Raw genomic sequence first — 15,961 nt, forward strand, 5'->3', positions numbered from 1 at the left:
CATCTGGGCGGCACTTTGTCTGCGGGGCTGTTTTCCATTTCCAGACATTTCTCCTCACCTTGAGTTCCCGGTTCAAAGAGAAACAATAAGTTTAATCTTCCCACTTGACAATGATGTATGGTTCCGGAGGAAAGCACTTTCCAGGGATTATCATTTAAACGCCTTCTCCCCTGCCACCCGCCTCCACCCAGTTTCTCCCCGCACTTTGCACAATAAGTAATGCACCAAACCTTCTCTGCAGGCCACCAGAGTCGGTGCCACGCCGTTCCACGTGCAGCGGGAGCCAGACCCTCGGCTATGGCGGCCGTGGAGGGGGGAGCCAGTCCTTCTGGACACACAGTGCCCGCGGGTTCATTTCAGAGGCCGGGACTCCTGGCGTTTGTCCACCCTCTTCTCATCCCAGTGACCTCCCCGCTTAGCATTGCCCCTTAAGCACGTGGTTTCAACAAAGATTCTTTCTTCTTTTTCCTGTTTCCTTTCCTTTGCAGTTTCCTATGTATTAGCGTCCTTCTCGCCTGCGGAGAGTTTGGGCTGTGAACACAGAGCTAGGAGCCTGCAAAACAATTGTTTTTCCTGGATAGACGGGGAGGGTCTGCACCCACACCCCGGGGGCGTGCCCGGGGCTGGTTGTCCTGATTTGGAACCGCGAGAGGGAGAACTGAGGACTCCAGGGTGAAGACCCCTTTTCTTTCCGTAACTCAGGATTTGCTGAGCAGAAGCCACCAACCCACCCGAGCCAAGCAATGGAGAGGAGGAAAATCTCGTCTTCCACCCATTTTAGGTCTATCGGAGGTCGGGGGTGGAGGAGGGGGATGGCACCTTGCAAATTAGACTGACGAGAGACAGGTCAGCAAGAGAAAGGCAAACAGAATTCACACACCACACACAGGGGAGAACTCTGACGAACGTCTCAAAGCGATGGTTAGTACCTGAGCACGGACAGCGTCTTCAAAACACTAAGGACATGGGATTCGTGAAGACAAGGCGAAGGAGAAGAGTTTCACCTCCAAGGGTGGGAGCCTCGGGGAGTAAACTGCTGGGTAAAACTAACGGTGAATTGTGTTCAAAAAAATTCAACAGTATATTTGAAGATCTAACTGGTTTATTGGGAAATCCATGAATGGGGAGGCATCCCATCCAGAAAAGAGTTAAACTCTCTGATGGGCTAGACAAAATGGGCGGGTCTTATTGGAAAGAGGGTCTCTCGAGGGAGCTGATAGCAAAAGACCAGACCGAGTTAGTTTTAAGCCAAGACACCTTTGGGGGAGGGTTGGGAAGGGGATGGAATGGCAGGGGACTTTATCATGCAAATTGTCTCCCTAGGGTCGACCAGGAAATTTCAGATTGACTGTTTCGAAGATCACATTTCTGAGAGGGGTTAAAAGGCTGTCAGGTCTTGGTTTGCTGTCCTGGGGGCAAATGAGTCCTAGTGGAGTTGTGGTTTCTTTCCAACAGGCGTGTTTGTGCAGGTCCACCTCACTGCAGCTCCGCATCCTCTTTGTGGCCATAAAACCTCCCCAGAGAGGGAGCCACAAAACGGTCCTCGTTTTGCAGAAGCCTCTATTTAGCCAGATCAGGGAAGCCCTGGGAGGGGGTCTTTCTGGACGGGTTACTCCGTTGCCTCCAGCTCAGAACAGTCCTCATCCCAAGGGGCATAGTGTGGGGCGCACCGATCCCCGGTGATGATCATCACGCTGTGGACTGAACTCGTATCCCTCCAAACTTCATGTTGAAACCCTAAGCCCCAGCGTGATGGTGCTCCTAGGTGGTGCATCTGGGAGGGGATGAGGTCATGAGAGTGGAGCCCCCATGGATGGGATTAGTGCTCTTATGAAAGAGACCCCAGACCCTTCTCCTTCCCCTTCCCCCACGTGAGGACACAGAGACACGACGGTGTCCAGGAACCAGGAAGCGAGTCCTCACCAGACATTAAATCTGCCGCCGCCAGGATCTTGGACTTCCAGCCTCCGGAAGTGTGAGAAATAAATGTCTGTTTTTTCTAAACCTCCCAGTCTATGGCATTTTGGCGACAGCAGCCCGTGCGGAAGAAGACACATCCCTTCATTAGGTTTTTCAGCTTTTGACACTTGAACTTCAGCTGATCCCCCCAGTTAGGAATCCTCCCACCCGCTCATATTCCAGGAGACAACTCACCCCAAGTGACAGCCCTCCCCGCATCATTTAGAGAGGATTGCTGCCCACCGTTCCTCACGGCTCCCATAGGACTTGTGGACTTACCCCCTGTTTACACTGGCTTTCCTCCTCTTCCTGAGTCCACTGACCTCATGTCATATAAATGAGCCAAAGATGGCCTCTGTGCATCAGCCTCTGAATTAATTATTTCTTCAGTGCAGGCTGAGATCTGTTGGTTCAAAAAACTAGCGGCACCAAACTCAAATTTTTATTCGTCCCACTGTCTAAAAATTAGCTCAGACAAACAGATTTGGGGCCATTTAGAGCCTGCTTGATTTGCAGACATCGGTAACCTCACGTGACAGTGGTTAACCATTGATAACATAGGCCTTTGAGCTGATCAGGCCCCAGGCTGACCCAGACACTCCCAACATGCTGCTGAGAGACTTTACATAGACATATTTCCCCACTCTGATCCTCTCCCTGGGGTCTTCCTTGCCCTCCTCCCCTCTGCTTGGTGGCTGTCCTCACCGTGAGCTTCATGCTGCAAGGACATCCCCCTCCTGCAACCCTGTCCAAGCGTCATCCAATGAAGCTTGTTGTGTTGCCGCCTTTCAAGCTTGAACCTTCTTCTTACATCAGCCCCCCAATCCCTTGACGCCCTACCCAAGGCCAGACACAGACCCCCAAGTCCCCATTCTTTGTCTTATGACTCATTAGCTGGGATTAGAACCATTTGTTGTCCCAAGGCCAGCCAGACAGATCAGCTTCTCCTGCTCAGCTGACAGAGACGTCCCCGACCACAAGCAATCCCAACAGCAGTCACCTGCCTGTAAACAGTCTGCTTCTCCTTCTGAAAGTCTAAGGAAGAACCACCCCACAGGATGCCTGGCCTTCAGAGCTGAGGTGCCCGCCCTGCTTTCAGTGCCTCAGTACAATCAGTCTGCTCGCTTGTTCACTTTGCATCTCTGATACTGGGTTCATTGTCCATGTCCTCTTGAGCGGGCCACGGGGCAGGGGGAGTGGAGCAGGTATCTGGTTACACATAATTCTGAGTGTGTCTGAGAGGGTGTTTTTGTAGGAGATGAGTATTTGAATCAGTGCATGATGGAATGGGCCTTATCTAATCAGTTGAAAGCAAAAGTACAGCTTGAACAAAACGGAGTTTCCTCCCATGGCCTTGGAGCTGGGATGCCGGATTTTTCCTGGCTTTGGACTCAAACTAAAAACCCAGCTACTCCCAGGTCTGGAGTCGGCTTCTCTTCAGACTAGAACTTACACCATCAACCTTCCTAAGCCTCAAGTCTGCTGGAGTCTTCAGGTCCTGAGCCTTGTCAGGCTCCGTAATAGCTGGGAGATGACTCTGTAATAAATCTCTCTCTGTGTATGTATGTGTGTATACACACACATACACACACACACACATACGTACACACACACACACGCGCGCGCACCCTACTGGTTCTTTTCTCTGGAGAACCCTGGCTAATACAGATCTTTTAAAGAAAATCGTCACACTGTCTCCTGTCTCCCCTGGGGTGTACCCAGAAAGGCCTGACCATTGGCACAAAGTCACCACCATGGTGACCACTGGCCCTCCTTCACCACTGTCTGCTGATTTGTGAAAGCAACTGTGAGAATAAAGAACGGCGTGGGCCAACAGCTGTCTGCCTCCCTTCGGGGACAAAATAGATACACGAAATCTCCGTCAACGTTGAAAATAGGAAACAGCTTCCTCATTACTTCTCTGCAGAGAACACTTTGTAACCACCCGCTTTTTGTGTCTAAACCTCAAAGCCCATGACAAGTGGCCTACTTCCTGATTGGCACATCTGGGGTCCAGGAATAATAATAAAAACCAGGTGAGATGGACCCAAAGAAAGGTAGGCATCCGTCTCAGGTTATTTCTTCATAGTTCCTCAAATTTCCTTAAAGACAGAATGCCGATGGCCAACCATCGTAAATCCTCCGCTCAGAAAGGAAGAGGGGACGTCCCCATGTGTATTCAATTGTACTGTCAGAAACCCAAGTTTGTTAGACGAGAAAGTCCCACCAGGGTCCCCAGGGGTTGGCCAGTGGGCCGTCCCTCACCACCCAGGGTGGCCAAATGCGCCATTCAGAGCAGACTTCTCACGGGTTCCATCAAACCCCTCTTGGGGGCTGGAATTGGGTGCAGTAGAGAGTCTCCACCAGCTACCTTCCAACCGCCCCCCTCCCCCGGCACAACTGGACCCCCTCTCCCACCCCTAGACCCCACCAGGGGCCACTTACACCTGCGTCTTATTTCTCTACACGCTCCTGTCTGTAATGTGGCGGGAAGAGGTGCCAGTGTATTCTCACCCACCAGGCATGCATGTAAGACTTCTCCCGTCTGAGAAGGAAAGCAATTTTTCCCAGGGAAGGGTTCCAGGGATTTAAGAAAGAAGGACAGGTCTTCCCAGAGCTTAGGAAAGCACTTCGAGCAGATGGCCACTGGCCCAGTGGTTTCATGTGCTGCCCTGAGACCCTGCAGACCATGTCCTCACAGTTTCATGCAGGCGGTGCGAACATGAAGTCAATGGTGGGGCCTGACACCACGTCCCCACCACGTACCGTGCAGGTTGTGCTAAGATGAAGTCAATGGTAAGCCAGAAAAAGAAAGAAAAATGCCATATATGGTATCACTCATGTGTGGAATCTAAAAAAAGAAAAAAGAAGACATAAATGAACTTACTTACAGAACAGAAACAGACTCGCAGACATAGTAAACAATCTTATGGCTACTGGGGAAACAGGGTGGGAAGGGATAAACTGGGAGTTCAAGGTTTGCAACTATTAACTACTATATATATAAAAACCAAATTTCTTCTGTATAGCACAGAGAGCTGTAGTCAATAACTTTTAATGAAAAAGTATGTGAAAATGAATATACGTATGTATATGTATGACTGAGATATTTATGAGGCGCCCCAGAGAAAGACACAGTGTAACTGACTGCACTTCAATAAAAAATAAGACGAAGTCAATGGTATCAACGATGCTTTGATTAAAAAAAGTAACTGAAGTCAATGATGGGTCCTCAGACTGCGTCCACACCAGGCACCGGACTCCAACGATGTTCTGGATCAGTTCTCAAATTTTCCTTCAGTGTCACCTCCCTAAAGATACTTCCCGACTTTTCTTCTAATCGCCCTGCATAACATGTAACATCACAGATACACTTAATATCTATTTATGAATTTTCCGTTTATCTGGACTTAATGCATTAAAAAGAGTAAGGTTGTCTCATCATCCCTCCAGGAACCAGTTTCTTCCCTGGGAGGAGATCTCACCCCGTTTGTGAAGGCACGTCCAAGGCAATTTAAAGACCTTACTCTGAACAATAAAACTAGAAACACAGTAGGAGAAAATGTAAGAGAATGTTTTGTGACCTCACAGGGCAGAAAAGAATTTTATGTAAGACCCTCAAACACAACCCATATGGTCAAAAAAAAAAAAAAATGATGAATTTGGCTGCGTCAGAATGAAGGAATTGTGTTCAGCAAATGACTCCGTAATCCAAGTTAGCCGACAGCTGAAATTCTGAGAGGTGATGCTTGCAAAGTTTAAAACCACAAAGAGTTGATTCTCAGAAAACGGATGAACGGTGTCAGTATCTTTGATCAGCAGGGAAGTAAAACTCGACACCCCAAGGAGATGGGGCACCCTTCGTGAACGCTTCTAGGTCTGTGTTCATGTTACATACCCTTGTCTCTGTATGCATTTTGTACTCCAGTGAAAAGTGTACTTAACAGAAGGACAATACCTGGGAAAATCAATGTATGTCCTCATAATATCTAATTTCATATCAACAGGCTGAAGAAGGAAATCACAAACCATACCGCTAAGATGCTGAAAAAGCACGTGACAAACTCCAACTGCCGTTAGTGATAAAAGTATGATGGTGCCAGGCAGGGGTCGGTGACATTCTTACATGGACATTCTCATATGATATTGCTGGGGTGTCGATGGGCACAACCAGTTTGCAAAGCTGTCTAGCATCATTTATTAAAAGCAGGTGTATACAGCGTTCTGGAATATTACTCAGCCAGGAAAAGGAGTGAAGCTCTGACACAGGCTGCAGCATGGGTGGACCTTGAACACAGGATGCTCCGTGAGAGAAGCAGACACAGAATGACACACAGGGTGTGATTCCAGTTATAGGAAACGCCCAGAACAGGCAAATCCACAGACAGAAAGTGGGTTCATGGTTGTCAGGGGCTGGGGGAGGGGGATGGGGAGTGACGGCTCATGGGGACGGGATCTCCTAGGGGGGATGAGAATGATCTGGAACTAGAGATGACGGTTGCATAATACTGTGAATGTGCTAAATGACCCTGAGCTGTAAAATGGAGAATTTTACGTTATGTGAATTTTACCATTTTTAAAAGAAATGAATCCTCACCTAGCTCATGCCCTAAGGCATCCATGCCTGGGTATGTTCTCAGTAGGATGGGCGTACGGATCTATATTCACCAGGAAACATGACAGGGAAGGTGGATGGCCACACAGCTCCCAGTGGGACACTAGAAACAGCCACAGTGCCCTTCATCTGCAGGACGAGAATGTGACATGTGACGTCCTCACAGACGGACGTCTACACAGCCCGAGAAGGGACACCCGGCACCTTGTCCAGCCCGGGCGAGTCCCCACGCATCTCCGTCCAGGAAGCCATCACATGTAAAAGCATGCTGCCATCGACAGGAAGTTTACAGACAGCCAGAACTCATCCACGCTGGAAAAGGCCGAGTGGCCGTTATCCCTGGGATGGGAGGTGGACGGAGGGGACGGCAGGGGCTTCTGGGGCCGCCGAGGCTTCATTCCTAACGGAGGTGGGTTTGCGTGGGGCTCCCGGGGACGACAGTTGCACAGCCGGGCGCTTATCACTGGCCACCTTTTCTGCCTGCATTTCTTTCTGCTGAGGTCGAGATGCTGGGAACGCTGCGTACGTGACAGTTGCACCACAGGGTGAGTCACAGCTGTTAAAGTTACACTCCACGTGCAGAGCTGACAGAACGCTGGCTCACCCGCCGTGCGTGCGGCGTGTCCTTGTGGCTGATTGTGTAGCTAACCCTGTCCCTCTCCCTCTCCAGCCTCTGTATTTCATACTTTGATGAAAGACTTTACTTTAAAAAGAAAGTTTACAACCAGTCCCCTTAAGGGTAGAAATCAATTGCCCAGGCTCTCCAGAAAAGATGGGCAGACCCAGAAAACGCAGTGGGTGTCAGTTCCCCGCCGTAACACCCAGGGACTCGGCTGTGCGGCCTAATTAGCGGGTTGTTACAGGGTATTCAGCGTCCCTTTGTGATTCTGCCTAATTGGACAGTGAGCTTGGGGAGGGCGTCCCCTCTCCCTGTCCCGGGCCCTCGCTTCCTCCGGGGTGGCCGGGGAGGGAAGGCCCCTCTGCCCCACAGCGAGTGGCATCTGGGGAAGAGATGGAATTTCAGCGGAGACAGGGAAACATCGACGCGGAAAATCAGCCCCAAAATAATTAGAAACAGGATAAAGGAAGCAGGTCTGACCACAAGGCAAATACACGGGCATCAGTTACAGTCAAAATCTCAAAGGGAGGAGGGGGCCGGCGGGGGCCGTCAGAGGTGCAGCCGGAGGGAGGGGCGTCCCGCGGCAGACCCAGCACCCAAGCCGCGGCAGCCTCACTCCCAGCTCGGCTCATCCAAAGCGCAGGGTTTCACAGTTCTTCCACAGGGGACTTAAATTTTCAGGTTTAAAATAAAGAAGAATAGCCCCCAAAAAAGAAAAGAATAGAAAACCTGAGGACAGGGTGGAGGTGTCAGATGAGAACTTGGCAAAGGTGGGAAAGTTAAACTCATCCCGTGTGATCCACTCCTGGGCCGTCCCCTCGGAGACGGGGGTGGGGGCGGTTCTCAGGTGGGGGCGGGGACTGAGCGCCAGTGTTCCCGGGGGCTCGCTCAGCACAGGGAGGTGGGACGCTCCGGAGGCCCACTGGACCACCTGGTGCCCACAGGTAACAAGGCTACCGTGTGCCCTTGAACGTCTGTGAGGAGGGGAGACGTCAGCCTTCTCACTGCAACGAAAGAAAAGAAGTTTTTAATGACCTCCAGGGCAGGCCCGCAGTGACGGCCCCCACCCGCCATGGCACTGGTTATGCTGAGCAGACTGGAGGGAGAGCTGAGCTGAGTGGGGCGGCGTGGGGCGGTATGGCTGAGCCAACTCCAGCATCCAACGAAGAGGAAGGGGCTCGGGGATCCCGGTGGGGGTGGGGGGTCACTGCTTTGAGTGGTTAATAGATGTTCCGAGCCCCGCCCACCACCACCCCCCTGCGTCCTGGGGCCCTGATGCCCTGCTGGGGGCAGGTGAGCACAGGGCTTGGGGCTTTAGGGCAGGTAATGCCTGGGGTGCCTGTAGTGGGTCTGATGGTGTCCCCTTGAAAGATACGTCTGCCTCATCCTGGGAACAGGACCTTATTTATAAACAGGGGCTCTGCAGATGGGATGGAGTGAAGCATGAGAGGACGTCCTCCTGGAGGAGGTAGCCCTGCATCCAAGGACAGTGACCTCAGGAGAGACAGAGACACAGAGGAGAAGCCACGTGGAGACGGAGGCCGAGACGGGAGGGAGGCGGCCACCAGCCCAGGGATGGACGCCTGGAGCCCCCAGAAGCTGGAAGAGGCAGGAGGGACCCTCCCCTGGGGCCTCGGGAGGGAGCGCGGCCCTGGGACACCTTGACCTCAGACATCTGGTCTCCAGGACGGGGGGAGGACAGACGTGGGACGCTTTGAGCCTCCCAGTTTGTGACTGTGTGATGGCTACCCCATGGTTGGAAAGTTCTTCCCCTCAAGTTTGATATCGGGGCTACTGTGGGCTGGAACACTGGTTCATGAGACTTCCCCGGGGACCCCAGAAACACCTAAGGGAGGGGCTTCGCATCCAGGGGGTCAGACTTGCAGATGCTCCCCTGCACCCCAGCCTGGAGTTGCCCAGATCACAGGGACACCCGACAGGGAGAGACAGCCCCTGACTGAAGTATGAAGACAAATGCCCCAAAAGGGCAAGAATCACCCCAGGGCCACCCCGCTGTCCCCTCCACTGGCCCACGGGGACCCCAGGGACACCTCACTGTCCCCTTCACTGGCCCATGGGACCCCCAGGGCCACCCCGCTGTCCCCTCCACCAGCCCATGGGGACCCCAGGGCCACCCCGCTGTCCCCTCCACCGGCCCATGGGACTCCCAGGGCCACCCCGCTGTCCCCTCCACCAGCCCACGGGGACCCCAGGGCCACCCCGCTGTCCCCTTCACCGGCCCATGGGACTCCCAGGGCCACCCTGCTGTCCTCTCCACTGGCCCATGGGACCCCCAGGGCAACCCTGCTGTCCTCTCCACTGGCCCACGGGGACCCCAGGGCCACCCCGCTGTCCCCTCCACCAGACCACGCAGCAAAGTGTGCTGAGGCCTCAAAGTCACCCTCCATCAGCTCTGCCAGGGAAGTCGGAATCGATGCATTTGGGCTGAAACTCAGCTCCTCCAACCAACAGCTGCGTGGTCTTGCCCAGACCCCATCCCAGTTCGTGGGGCCCCCACATCCTTCTCTTTCCCCTGCATACAGTCTGCCTCCCTGATCACTTTTGCTTCATGCAATCCAAGTGAAAAATAAACGCTCTGAGCCCCCGCCTGCAGGGGTTTCATCCCCAAAGGGGGCTGTGCAAGGACCCCCAAGTCGGGGACGTGTCCTGTGTCCTTTGCTGTGTCAGAGCCCGGGTCCGCCGGACCCGGGCTCTGACACGCCCTCGCCAAAGACCTTTAGAAGCTTGGTGGGGACTTCTGAGGCCTCGCTGGGAACAGACAGTTCCCTGCCTGCCCTGCTCACAGGAATGACCCACCCCTCGGCCTCCCTCCGCAACACCCAAAGCAGCCCACACGGCCTGCGGATTAACCACCAGACAAATTCCTTCTTTGGCATCAAGGTTAATTTTGAATTATCACAAGGCAGAGGATACTTTAGTTAGGGAGGAGCACGGGGCCCCGGCACCCCTGGGAGAGCCCACCACCTCTCCCGGAGCCTGAGACTCATGGGCTTTCTCGCCGAGGTGGAAATAAAATATGAACCCGCACGACATTTGTAATGATGAGCAGATGAAGCCCCTCGTTTAACTCTCAGCGTGCACTTCAGGGGGCACAGGAACCCAGTCCAGTGCATCCTCCTGCGGCTTCCAAACGAATGAGCGCCTCGGGGGAAATCTACCTGCCTGGCCCCGTGCAGCCGCCTAACGGCCCCGCTCACCTGTGACAATCACGGGTCAGCCTGCGGCTGGCCAGCGGGGCAGCAGGTGGGGGCACCTCCCGGCCTGGACTCTGAAGTTTCCTGCTTTCCAGCCGCGGGTTTTTCCCTCGCCCCTTCCTTCCCTCTTTGTCTTCACCTCCACGCCTGGAGTTTAGCAGAGAAGCCGGGACACCAGTCGGCAAACAAAACCATTTCGGTGCCGGGCGCCAAGTGACAAGGCTGTGACCTCCTGCGTCTGCAGCCGGGTCTGCGGTGAATGGTAGGTAACCCTTCACTGTTCAGGACGCACTGTGGCTTCTTCCTTTTTTTTTTTTTTTTATACCCTTTCTGCCCTCTTCTCTTGCTAAAATGACAGTCGGGCTGTTAAGCATAATAATTGTTGGTGAGTGGGTCTGACTTATTGTCTGTCCTGATCCTGCCTCTAAGGCAGGCTCCTGACTCCACGGGGGTCAGGGGTCGCCTGCTAAATCATGCACCCCACGGTCCCCCGTGAGTTACGCGGCTGACAAGCGGGGACTAATGACTGAACCAAGCTGCATTAAACTCCGCACTGAATTGCTATTACTTGGGTGATGGATTACAGTCCTAATGAGCTGACTATTGCCACAAGTGACCTCGTGGGCTGAAGGGCGCTCCAACACAGCCCACGTCACCGACACGCCCGTGCACGCCTGTGCGCCCGTGTGCACGCGTGTGTGCCCGTGTACGTGCGTGTGCACCCATGTGTGTGCTTCCGGGCACGTGTGTTTTACCTCGTCTTTATCCTGGATTTGTCCCCCGGTCTTTCGGCTGCTTGTTGGAGCAGACACCCTGAGGAGATCAGCGCTCCGAGGTGCACCTCTTGTCACAGGCTTTTAACAGACATGAAGTGAAAACGTGCCAAGAACAGCACGCCCGTGGAGTGAAGTCGGGGTCGCACACACGTCCTCACGCTCTGCGGCTGCGGAGAAAAGCGACCTGGGAAGGAACAGCCTTTCTCCAGGAAGCCGCCCAGCGTCCTCCAGGTGAGGAATGCGTGTGGAGCGGGTGCTGCTTTGAAGCCAAGCCTTAGAAAGGCCTCTGAGCCTCCCCTTGCCGGGAAGGGCTTGGCACGGTCAGACAGCGGTGACCGATGGGCTCCTGGCAGGGTCCGCAGGAGCACCAAGAGGGAACGAGGTGGTCGTGTGAACAGAGCCCCACCAGGCTTAGGGAGGGACAGGTGTCCCCGCGGGGCCTCGGCGCAGCTCCGCAGAGGCTGGGGGCTCGCGGAACGGCACCTGGTGTTCCCGGGGTCTTTTGCTCAGCTGAGCTCAGGGCACGCCCCCCACGCCACAACTGGGTCAGCCTGGCAGGGAAGGGCCACAGAATGCCCCAGAGTTTAAGAAGCGTGGCTCCAACCACACTTGGGGTGGGGTGGCCAGTGGTGCAACCCAACCAAGAGAAAGGTCGGGGCCCCAGATGAGAAGTGGGTGCTTCTGGGAGACAGAGGTGCGATGCTCTCGCTGAGACTGGCCATCTTCTGGTCCAAGAAACCAACCACCCCGACAAGAGCTGGGTCCACAGCACCTGGTGATGGCAGGTATGGGGGCCACCCCTGCTGTGCCACCTCGGACTGGAGCTGCTGCTTCCCAGAGAGGAGGCTCCAAGGCCTCCAGGGCAGTGGGGGCGACGGGAGACGCTGGAGGCCAGGCTTTGTTCCCTTCCCGAATTCCCCAGGGCTCCACAGGGCAGCTTCTTCAGCAGGACACCGCCGTGTGTTTCCTGGGGCGGCTGTAATAAAGGGCCAAACCAGGGGGCTCAAATTATCCCACATCCATCCTCCCCTGTCCTGGAGACCAGATGTCTGAGGTCAAGGTGTCCCAGGGCCGCGCTCCCTCTGGAGGCCCCAGGGGAGGGTCCCTCCTGCCCCTTCCAGCTTCTGGGGGCCCCAGGCGTCCATCCCTGGGCTGGTGGCCGCCTCCCTCCTGTCTCTGCCTCTGTTTTCACATGGCATCTCCTCTTTGCGGCGTCTCTCCTCTTCTGTCTCTTCTGAGGACACTGTCCTTGGATGCAGGGCCACCTCCTCCAGGAGGACCTCCTCTCAGACCCTTCATGTCATCATGTCTGCAGAGACTGTGTTTCCAAAAAAAGGCCTGTTTGCAGATTCTGAGTCTGCTCTGGCATGAGCTTTGTCTCCAAAATTCACACGTTAAAGTTCTGGCCCCCAGGACCTCAGAATGGGGCTGTATTCTGAGACGAGGCCTTTAAACCGGTGATGAAGGTAAAATGAGGTCAGTAGGTGGGTCCTGAGCCCAGAGGACGGGGGTCCTTATAAGAAGAGGAGATGAGGACCCAGACACACACAGAGGGACGGCCACGTGAGGACACAGGGAGGAGACGGCCGTCTGCACACCAAGGAGAGACCAGCCCTGCTCACGCCTGGTCTCATACTCCAGCCTCCAGGACCGGGAGACAGGATGTCTGTTGTTTAAGATGAAAATGCAGAATCCAACTGCACGTTGTCTACAAGAGACTCACTTGAGACCCAAAGACAGAAATAGATTGAAAGCGAAAGGGTGGAAGCCAACATCCCAGGAAAATGGTATTTAAAAGAGCAGGGAGGCCACACCCCCGCAGACAGAGTGGACCCTTTCTGCAGAAGAGCTTTAGGTTTACAGAGAGTTACACGTGTCACTGTGAGTGCCTGTGTTTACGAGCACTGCACAATTTTATAGTGTTAGAGTAATGCAAATTGTAGCTTGATAATTTTTATTATAAGTATTGTTCCAATTAATTATATGGATATAGTCTATGTAACTGTATAAACACTGTATAATTATATAAATACATAGATTTACATTGTATGTAATCACATAAATATATGAATTTATATCACATAATTGAATATAAAATCATATTATATAATTATGCAATATATATTGAATTATATTTTACATAAATATAGAAGTACATTTCACATAATACAAATATAATTACATAATATGTAATACATAATATATAAATGTTATATTTAATGTAATGTGTAATATATGAATACATTAAAATATGGTATATTTATATAATGTATAATATGTATTTTATATATCTAATAAATTGTATGTCTAATATATAAACATAAGTATATTATAGACAATGTATAAACATAAAATGTATACAACTATGTTGTATATAAATTATATATAAAGTTTCACACGTACACACAGTATGTATGTCCAGCCTGACTCTAACTCGTCCAGAACAGCGCATGACTATGTCTGTATTTGGAAACACAGAGGAGGACGATCTCAACTGTGGTAGCAGCTGTGACTATGCAGTGAGATTATGGGCGATCTTTTCATTGACTTCTCTGGGCCTCATGGCAGTTTCCAGATGTTCCACTGTGACCACACCATCCTTGACCATTGTTTCTAAAGCATCTGTGAAGAAGAGCCCGTGGGCAGGGAGCAGAGTTGGTTCGGGTCAGGTGGCGGGCGGGTCCAGTGGTGGACGGGTCATGTGGTGGGCAGGTCAGGTGATGAGCAGGTCATGTGTTGGGCGGGTCAGGTGATGAGCAGGTCAGGTGATGAGCAGGTCATGTGGTGGGCGGGTCAGGTGATGAGCAGGTCATGTGGTGGGTGGGTCATGTGGTGGGCAGGTCAGGTGATGAGCAGGTCATGTGGTGGGCAGGTCAGGTGATGAGCAGGTCAGGTGATGAGCAGGTCATGTGGTGGGCGGGTCAGGTGATGAGCAGGTCATGTGGTGGGTGGGTCATGTGGTGGGCAGGTCAGGTGATGAGCAGGTCATGTGGTGGGCAGGTCAGGTGATGAGCAGGTCATGTGGTGGGCAGGTCAGGTGATGAGCAGGTCATGTGGTGGGCAGGTCAGGTGATGAGCAGGTCAGGTGGTGGGCAGGTCATGTGGTGGGCAGGTCAGGTGATGAGCAGGTCAGGTGATGAGCTGGTCATGTGGTGGACAGGTCAGGTGATGAGCAGGTCAGGTGATGAGCTGGTCATGTGGTGGGCGGGTCCGGTGGTGGCCGGGTCCATTGGTGGCCGGGTCAGGTGGGTGGGTCAGGTGGTGGGCAGGTCCGGTGGTGGCCGGGTCAGGTGGGCAGGTCAGGTGGCGGGCAGGTCCGGTGGTGGGCAGGTCCGGTGGTGGGCAGGTCAGGTGGGCATCTCTGAGACGACACTGCTTTCTGAGCTGCACGTACCTTGCATTTGCTCCACGTCCAGTGGTGAACAAAACCCCAGGTGTAATCAGCCCTGGTCTGCACACCTGGCCTGATTCCATCTCCAGGTGATGCCCCAGGCGAGAGCTGCTGGCCCCTCCCTGTCCCCCCACCTTCAGGAGACAGAATTTTCCTCCCAGCTGTCTGAGGTTCCGGCCGAGCTGCCCTCCTTCAGCCAGGCCTGAGCTTTGCACCTCTTGTCCTAGCTGGCGCACCTCGGGCTGCACCTGTGAGCTCCCCCATGCCCACCTGGCTGCAGGGTCCCCTGGGGCCTGATAAGCCCCTGTAACTGGGGCCCAGACCCCACTCCTCCACCTGCGAGCAGAGTCCAGGTCCAGGTGAAGGGCCCACAGTCACTGTCCTGCACTCTTGGCTGCACCCTCAGGACCCATCTTCTCCTCCCCCCCGGCCCCCTACGACGTCCGCTTGACCAGGGATGGCCCCGGTCCCAGAATCAAATATCGAAAACCAGCCAAGTCTCAGTTCCATCATCCTTAAGGCTGGGAAAATCACTGTTAATCGTGAGAAGAAAACCAGCAATGCCGTGCAACTTGGAAAGCCCCAGAGAAGCATGAGGAATTATGTCACACTTCTTTGCAAAACAGACAAACCGCATTTTTTGAGACTTTTTCCCCTACAGAGGAAGCGGTTTTCCCAGAACGCTTTAACCGCTACTCTGACCATGGGCAGAAGGCTCTCTTGGCTGGAGGCTGCTTTGGCCGTGAGCGGTCCACTGGCCGGCAGGGAGCGGTCAGTGGAGATCTCCAGTGTGCACCCTGGGACGTGGTCCCTGCTGAGGGTGAGTTCCCACCCAGGTAAGGGCTGATGCCGACCACTGAGGATGCAGCCCCGGCAAGGACATTTGGAAGGTGCTCAGGAGAGGGTCCCCGGTCTGTCCAGCCTGGAGTGGGCGACAGCCAATGGCAGCATCTCAGGGGAGGTGGTACTTGGTGGTTCTCGAGGGCAAACCTAGCAGGCAGGACAGGAGGACGTGGGAGACAGGGAGGGCGAGGCCAGTGCCCTCTGGGTTGAGGGTGGCCCAGTACTGTGGAGCAAGAAGGAAACTGGGGCCAATTCAGGGAGACGCTGTCATGTCAGGTGAGAAGCTCGGTCCCCTGTGAGCAACGGGGACCTACTAGAAGACGAGGTGGGGGTGCAAGTTCCTGCTTCAGAGGAAGCATCAAGAAGGTGATTACAGGGAGGGAGAGAGATCACAGGGGCCAGGCTGCTGAAACCAGGAGGCACAGAGGTGGGGACAGACCATCCCGGAGCTTGGGGACCAGTTGGACAGGAGGGTGAGTGATACCCGGGGGCCCCCGATGATCCTGGCACGTGGGTGTGTGAGGGGGCACACAGAGATGAGGG

The sequence above is a fragment of the Camelus ferus genome, chromosome X (assembly GCF_009834535.1).
Source record: "Camelus ferus isolate YT-003-E chromosome X, BCGSAC_Cfer_1.0, whole genome shotgun sequence".
Classification (NCBI taxonomy): Eukaryota; Metazoa; Chordata; class Mammalia; order Artiodactyla; family Camelidae; genus Camelus; species Camelus ferus.